The sequence below is a fragment of the Pan paniscus genome, chromosome 9 (assembly GCF_029289425.2).
Source record: "Pan paniscus chromosome 9, NHGRI_mPanPan1-v2.0_pri, whole genome shotgun sequence".
NCBI classification, from domain to species: Eukaryota; Metazoa; Chordata; class Mammalia; order Primates; family Hominidae; genus Pan; species Pan paniscus.
In genome coordinates this window covers 21,261,808-21,270,828 of record NC_073258.2, presented here as the reverse complement: position 1 = coordinate 21,270,828, position 9,021 = coordinate 21,261,808, and the positions used below count along the sequence as shown (strand labels likewise).

The 9,021-nt window shown below is 41.7% G+C and overlaps 1 pseudogene; it reads left to right on the top strand.

Annotated features, from left to right (window-relative positions):
- The first annotated feature begins 2,608 nt into the window (after positions 1 to 2,608).
- Positions 2,609 to 9,021, top strand: LOC100971443 (mas-related G-protein coupled receptor member X3-like; annotated as a pseudogene).

The following is a 9,021-nucleotide window of genomic DNA, read 5'->3' as shown; positions in this document are numbered from 1 at the left end:
TTTGCTTTCTCACTGGCAGTGTATGAGACCTCCAATTCCTTCAAATCTCAGCCAGTATTTGAAACTATCAGTATTTTATATTTTAGCTATATTAAGAGGGTAGAATGGTATCTCATTGTAGTTTTTATTTATTGCCCTAAACATTAGTGATGTTGAGCATCTTTTTACGTGTTTATTTGTCATGCATATATGTCTTTGCTGAAGCATATGTTCATCTTTTGCCCTGGTTGAATCCAGCTCTCCACTAACTTCATGCCTGTTCCCATAGAACTGAGTGTGGCTGGAGCTCAACACACACCCATGCCCAGCGGTTTCACTGTATATTTATGACCTTGAACCTGAAATGTTCACTTATATCTCCTGAACAGTCATGTAACATTTCCGTAATTGCCTCTCACTCTCCAAAGGAAAATCTTCATGCCATCTTCTCTCTCTTGAAACCTCCTACTTTTTATTTTTTAAAAATCTCTGTCAGGTGATGCTCTTCTGAGAATTACTCAATCTCCCCAGAGGGAACCTACCTGCCCATCTGCCTCTGAGCACATCTCTCTGCATTTTCTCTCATGCCAGGAAACGGGCTCTGCAAATTCCTGTTTGAAACCACCCTTTCCATTTGTGCAGTTTCCCCTTTTGCCTCCCCAGAAACATTTTATAGCATTATTGCTTCTCCCTCCTGCATCTTCAATGTTTCCTTCTCTAATGGATCCTTCCACTGCAATTGAAACACCCCATCTTATTCTTGTTTAAAACACCATCCAAGCCCCCATTCCCCTCTATCCACAGCCTGATTTGGCCTCTTTCCTTTAGAAAAAAAAAATTTTCCAAAGAGTTTTCTGCACTCATGTTTTCATTTTTTCATCCTTCCTCATATCTTCTCATATCTCTATCTCCCTCTCTTAGCTAGATCATTAAATTTATGTTTTTTGCTTGAAAATTTATTTGTGACATAGTAATAAAGTCAAAGCTTTCAAAAACAATCTTTAAATGCATGTGCTGAAAACTGTCATTCCCATTTGAGGTCCTCAGGCATCCTTGCCTTGTTAACAAAGACATATCCTATTATACTTATTAATAAGTTTATATTAATTCACAAATATTTAATAATAAAACAATATATATTTTTGTCATACAATATATACATTGGCATGCATACTTTTTAAAAGAGCTAACAAATTCTGGAGGGCCTTTTATATTAGGTTTGTTGCTCTTTCTGTGCAGCTATAGAGTATTCTACTGCACAGATAGACCATAATTTATACAGTATTGATGGCCATTTTGGCTGTCACCAGTCTTTTACTGTAAATAACACTGCATTCATTAACTTAGTACATAGATCTTTTGAACATGCACAAATATATCTCTAAGATAAATTCCTAGATGAGGAATTACAGAGAGAAAAGGATGATACTTTATACCTGCTTACATATGTTGAAAATAGCCTTCACTGGAAGTTGTATCCATCTGCATCCTCAGCAGAAATGAGTGAGGAGGGTACCTGATCCCACTCAATCCCCACATGATAATCTATCAAACTTTATGGCCTTTTACATTTTGGTAAATAAAATGTAACTCTGTAATTTTAATTGGCATGTCTTTTATTATGAGTTGCATTTCTCCTCTTTCCATATGTTTAGGAGCCATTTTTATTTTCCAGAAATTGTGAATCATGACTTAAAGTTATTTTCCTATTAGCTTTTTGGATTTTGAATTATTAATATCATTTTAGAAAATTTTTATCAATAGAGAAAATTTATACTTTGGCTATAACATACATTACCAAAAAATCTCCCAGTTTATTTATTTAATTTTATTAATTTATTAATTTATCTTTTGGGATGGAGTCTCGCTCTATCACCCAGGCTGGAGTGCAGAGAGGCGCAATCTTAGCTTACTGCAACTTTCGCCTATCAGGTTCAATCCATTCTCTTGCTCAGCCTCTCGAGTAGCTGGGATTACAGGCATGTGCCACCACACTCGGCTAATTTTTGTATTTTTAGTAGAGACTAGGTTTCACCATGTTGGCCAGGTTGGTTTCATACTCCTGTCCTCAGGTGATCTGACCACCTCGGCCTTCCAAAGTGCTGGGATTACAGGGGTGTGCCACCATGACTGGCCACAGTTTATTTATATTTTGATTATGATGGTTCGTGTCATGCTAAAAATAGCTTTTGGTTTTTTGGGGTTTTGTTGTTGTTGTTGTTGTTGTTTTGTTTGTCTTGTGAAAAGGTCTGGTCTTGTGACACTTGTGCTATCAACTGCACTCCAGTGCAGTGATGTGATGTCAGCTCACTGTGACCTCTGCAGCCTGGGCTCAAGCCGTCCTCCCACCCCAATGTCCCGAGTAGCTGGGACTACAGACATGCACCACCACACCGGGCTAGTTTTTGTATTTTTTGTAGAGACAGGTTTTCACCACGTTGCCCAGGATGGTCTCAAACTTGTGAGCTCAAGCAATCCACTCACCTCGGCCTCCCAAAGTGCTGGGATTATAGAAGTGGGCCATCAGCTGGCATTCTTTTTGTCTTTTTTAATATTTTATTTAATGTCTTCTGAATTGTATCCTATAATTGAAAGTCTTTTTCCACTTTGATTTAAAAACTATTTGGCTATGGCTCCTCCAGGTAATTGTATTTTCTTTATAAAATTATAAGTAGTGTATTTGGATTTATCCTCAAATCATATATAAAGTATGTTTCCACCTTTATTTTATTTCTCATGGCAACTCAGTTGTCCTAATAGCATTCATTGAATAGTGCCTGTTTTACACACTACGTTGATATACAACCTTTATCATGATAAGCATACATTGAAGATATTGCAAGTCTTCTTCCATCACTGTAATACAGCAAATATTACAGTAAAGTGAATCACATGAATTTTTGGTGTCCCAGTACATGTAAAAGTTATGCTTATACTATATTGTAGTCTATTGAGTGCGCAATGACATTATGTCTAAAGCAATCTACATGCATTACTTAAAAAATCCTTTTTTACTAGGAAATGGTAACCATCATCAGAACCTTTATCAAGCCAAACGCTTTGCTGCTGGAGGGTCTTGCTTGATATTGATGGCTGCTGAGGTGGCTGCTGAAGGTAAGACAGGCTGTGCCAATATCTTAAAACAAGACAACAGTGAAGTTTGCCACGTCGATTGACTCATCCTTTTATGAAAGATTTTAATGTAGCATGCAATGCTGTTTGATAGCATTTTATACACAGTAGAACTTCTTTTAAAACGGAAGTCAGTTCTCTCAAACCTTGCCACTGTTTTTATCAAGCAAGTTGAATAAGATGGAATGTGATGGGAGGGCTTATATATATTGGATATGGGACAGAGGCCAAGAATCATCTCAGGTAGGGTTTGTGTCTCCAATATCTCTGGCCGCTGATTTGTCCATAGTCCTCATACAAGAAATAACAAGTCTGTCCAGCATTTTCATAAGCCTGGATTGACCACCAGCTTTGACTCCAGCTCCTGTAGGCATCTCCTGAATTAAGCAACACAGAAGAGTTCTCTGAAGTCACTGAATCCCAGAAAGGCCCTCCACCTTTAGCACAAGGGAAGTCTTCACCTCTGGACAAAAGAGAAAAAGATAAGGGTAAGTACCAAGAACTGTCCTCTTCCATAGTCAGTTATGGCTTTTGCTATAAGATCGTTTCTGTGTTTCCACCTAGGTGCTACAAGCAGGGGATCATGAGCTTGTTTCAGGAAAAGATAAGAGACATGATGTTTCCTTCTGGAAACTGAGTGCTGCCAACTCAGACTGTGTTGAGCTTCAACTGGGATCTCCACTTCTGATTTGTCTCCCCATATCACCTTCTTTATTCCAATCACTGAACCTGTCCTCATGGAGAGAATGCTTCCTCTGACATTCATTTAAGGAGTTAGAGGACATGCAGGCATTGCTTCGCAGAGGTGAAATGCTGTAGAAGCAGGTTTTGTTGTTTTGCTTACTTTTCTAAATTTTTCTTCCTTGCCTGCCTGGAAAGGTTCAAGGAAGAAACAGACCGTCCCAACTGAAATGATTGAGGAGTGTTTCATGAGGGAAGTATTTACAAATATGTGCAAGGTTAAGGGAAAGAGACAATGCATGGGTCAGCACTCTAAGCAGCAATACATAGCGGAGCACTAAGTCCTCCCCTAGGCTGAAAGGGACAGGGAAGGAGCAGTTACCATTGTCGCCATAGCCATAGCTGTAGCAATAGCGGTGGGAGAGCACCAGCAGGCAGTTGGAGAAGCCTTGCATGGCCAACACACAGCCACACAGCCTGATAAGATTTGGATCTGTGTCCCCACCCAAATCTCATATTGATTGTAACTCCCAATATTGGAGGGAGGGCCTGGTGGGAGGTGATTAGATTTTGGGGACAGTTTCACATGAATGGTATAAACACCATCCCCCTTTGGTATCGCTGTAGTGATAGTGAGTGAGTTCTCATGAAATCTAGTTGTTTAAAAGTGTGTAGTGCCTCCCTCTCTCTCTGTATTTCTCTTGCTCTCACCGTGTGAGATACCTCTCTCTCCCTTGGCCTTTCACCATGATTGGAAGCTTCCTGTGGCCTCCCCAGAAGCAGAAGCTGCTATGCTTCCTGCATAGCCTATACAGCAATGAGCCAATTAAACCTAGTTTCTTCATAAACTTGCCAGTCTCAGGTATTTCTTTATAGCAATGTGAGAATGAACTAATACCCAGGCAGAGAGCCAGGAGGTGGAAATCTGAAGTTGCTCTCCTGCTGTCCTCCAGTCTCCTGCTGGTGTGGCCCAGTGTCACAATTCCACCAGAAGCTAGAATTAAAATGAATCCCACTGATGTGGGACATAAAAGCCACTCTCTTGGGATGTCAAACAGGATAGAGAAGAATGGAAAGCAAAACCTCATAGCAAATGAGACTATCACTCTCACCTTCTTCTATCCTCCTAATTACTGGGCATTCTCTGTCTAAAGGTGATTGATTTCTTTCTCATTTCAGCTCTATCAGACCACTTCAATGTTTGGCATGTCTTTCTCTACTGTCACTTCTATGCAGAAATGTTTGCATTCATCAAAAATGCATAGAAAATAAAATGTAATCTAAAAAAGAGAGAACATATTTCTTTGGTTTAGAATATAATTTTGGTGGCTGTAATAAAGAATGAAGTAGAAATATCTTTAAAAAGAAGGTATAGTTGTGCCTCTAGGTCTCTAGGTTCTGAATCTGCAGATTCAACAAATCACAGGTGGAAACTATTTTAAAAATAAGGGTATGGCAGAGGTGTGTATGTACTGAACAGGTACAAACCTGTTTTTCCTTGTCATTACTTCCAAAAAAAAGTATAGTAAAACAAGAATTTACATGGCAGTTGTATTTTGTCAGTTATTCTAAATAACTTAGAAATGATTTAATGTATCTGGGAGAAAGAGCATAGGGTGTGCACAAATATCGCATCTTTTTATGTAAGGAAATTGAGCATCTGCATATTTTGGTGTGTGCTGGGGTTCCGGAGCAAGAACTAGGGAATGCCCAGAGATGACTATCTGTGAGATCTGAGCTGGAAACTCCAAGACATCATATATCAGAATTCCAAAACTGCAACTCCCCAGTCCCCAGGGAGCTGCCCTCATCCTTGTGATCCTACATGGCTCACAGCCACATCAGCATTCCAGCGTGATGGAAAAGGATGAAGGAAAGGAGGGGCTTTGCTCTTTTGATTGATTCTATGAGCCAGGACTTTCTTACTTCACTTTTGTGCACCTTTCATTGAACAGCACCTGGTCATACAATGGCACCCAGCATCAAGGAAAACTGGAATGTGGGTCCTTGTGCTGCCTTTAGACTCGGTCGTGACCAAAGAGGAAAATCAGTATTGGAGCAACCTAGCAGTCCCTTCAGCCCCTCACTGTCTCTGATTCTGTGCTCACATCAAGACTTTTTCAGGAGCTCCTCTGAAATAATGAATGATGGGGCAGAGAACAGTACAGAAGTTTCATGCAGGGCTCCAGGGACCAGGGGCGGGTACTGGACCTACTCTTCTTGTGATCACAGGAAAACACTTTACTAGTCTAGGCCACAGCTTCATCTTATGTTATATGAGGATAATACCACAGATGGTCTTTAAGGAAGACATGCTAAATGTTGGTGATACCACAGTGAAAAAGACAGGCATGACTTATTCCTTAATGGAGCTTCACGTTTCATAAGGAAGACAAACATATCAAACCATAAATATAGATGGACAAAGTGTTTAGTGCCCTGAGTGTGGATAACAGAGGTTCTCCTTTTCCTCCCATGTCCTTTTCGGGTCAATCAGGGTGGTGGCAGCTTGTCTCTCTAAGAGAGCTCATGATGGATGCATTCACTCCTGATGCTCCTCTGTATTCCCAGAGGAGGGTGTGTCTCCTTTCCACCTGAAGAGTTCCTGCCCATGTGCATTCTTGGGATTCCAGAGCAAAGGTGGCCTCTGACAAGCAAAAAGGAACTCCTGAATTCATTCCTAAATGCCTTCACTCTCCTCTATATTGTTCCCTATTTGATTTGCTTCTCATTCTCTATCTGAAATTTGTTTAGGTTAGTTTTTTTTTTTCAACCCACAATTTTGCCTGCCAACTTGGATTTAATCTTAAGAATCACTCCTCTGCTTTACCCCCTCTAACATGTATAATCAACACAGAGTGGTGCTGGGTGTAAAGGGCTGCTCCAAGACTGGATCATGAGTCAGCCCTGCTGGCCTCAAATCATATTATATAAGTCCCAGAACGAATAATTCACTCTTTTTGTGTACCAATGTATTATTGTCCATATGGGAATAACACTCATTCTTACCTGCTAGGCTCTTCAGATAATGAAAAGAGACAATATCTTAAAAACTCTCAATCAGCTGCTGTTATTCTCCCAGATTAGACCCAGTCCTCATTCTCCAGTTGAAATCTGCATGAATATCTCCCTTTATACTCCAAGCCCTACATATCTCCTATTTCCCCTCATAGACTCCTCTCATACAAATGTTTACATCAACAAAGAAACAAACCAAAGATCTCCTGAAAGAGAGAATGACACAGGTTTACATTGTGTATACCCAGCAGAACACTTAGTAGTCCCCCATACATATTCCCACACTTCAATTACCTGCTTCAGTGGCACTCAGACCTCACCCTCACTTACTCTTTCCTCTGCTCTATTGCTGAGCATTTCAGCTCAGACCCACAACCTACACAAATATTCTGTACAAAAATGCTTCTAGGTGTTCAGCAAAGCCACACTGAGTCCTCATTTCAAAGGCACATCAGTGGTCAATTTCAGGTTTGGGGCACACATCAGTAATTCCTTTTTAACACAGATAGAGCTGCCACAAATAGAATTCTGATGAATGAAATTTTCTGTACCTAATTAAACATGGGTGTTCTAATGCCTTACATTGTGCTTTAATTTTTATTTTCCATTTCACCCAAATCTACCATTATCATTAAGTTCCTCATGCATGCATTCATTCATTGAATGAATATTTATGGAGAGCACAGTGTGCTGCTCATGGAAATAGGTACTGGGAGTACAAAATGTAAAATGTGGTCCTGCCTGCAATGACTGACACACTGAGTTATTTCTCAACCACCGGGCCCAGCCATTTTCACACTTGTCCTAGTGAAGGTCACATTTTCCTCTGGTTCATAATGCATGCTTTCTTGTCCATAGATGACCAGTCCTAGTCACGAGTGTGTCACAACCACCTCTTTGTGTATCTGAATTCCTCCACCTGAGAGAAAATTTCAGGCCCAGAATAAAGCAATGATCAGGTCCACAGCCCTGGCCACTTGAGTGGGGGTGTTTTGACCATAATGTTATTCCCATGTCAGCATAGAACTTGTGTGGCAATAGAGAGAGGTCAGGCTTTAGAGTCAGCAAGAACTGGATTTCAAACTGGATTTCAGGACCCCCACCTTTTGATAGGTAACTTATTCTCTGCACGTCTCTGATATCTCCTCTTAAAATGACGAGAGTAAATCCCACGTGGCAGGGTGGTGCGGAGAATCAGAGATGATACAGCTGTTGATCACATCTGGTTTGTGTTCCCAGGGACACCAGACTAGGGTTTCTGAGCGTGGATCCAACCATCCCAGCCTTGGGTACAGAACTGACACCAATCAATGGACGTGAGGAGACTCCTTGCTACAAGCAGACCCTGAGCCTCACAGGGCTGATGTGCATCATGTCCCCTGTCGGGATGACAGGAAATGCAGTCGTGCTCTGGCTCCTGGGCTTCCGCATGCGCAGGAACGCCTTCTCCATCTACATCTTCAACCTGTCCATGGCCGACTTCCTCTTTCTCAGAGGCCACATTATACGTTTTCCGTTAAGCCTCATCAATATCCTCCATCCCATCTTCAAAATCCTCAGCCCTGTGATGATGTTTTCTTACCTTGGAAGCCTGAGATTTCTAAGCAACGTGAGCACCGAGCGCTGCCTGTCCGTCCTGTGGCCCATCTGGTAGCGCTGCCGCCCCCGCCCCCACACCTGTCAGCGGTCGTGTGTGTGTCATGTTCTGGGCCCTGTCTCTGCTGCAGAGCATCCTGGAGTGGAGGTTCTGTAACTTTCTGTTTAGTGGTGCTGATTCTGTTTGGTGTTAAACATCAGATTTCATCACAGTAGGGTGGCTGATTTTTTTATGCGTGGCTCTCTGTGGGTCCAGCCTGGACCTGTTGGTCAGGATCCTTTGTGGGTCCCGGAAGATGCCACTGACCAGGCTGTACATGACCATCCTGCTCACAGCACTGGTCTTCCTCCTCTGTGGCCTGCCCTTTGGCATTCAGTTTTTCCTATTTTCATGGAACCACGTGGATTTGGAAGTCTTATATTGTCACGTTCATCTAGTTTCCATTTTCCTTTCCTCTCTTAACGGCCAACCCCATCATTTACTTCTTCGTGGGCTCCTTTAGGCAGTGTCAAAATAGGCAGAACCTGAAGCTGGTTCTCCAGAGGGCTCTGCAGGACATGCCTGAGGTGGATGAAGGTGGACGACGGCTTCCTGAGGAAACCCTGGAGCTGTAG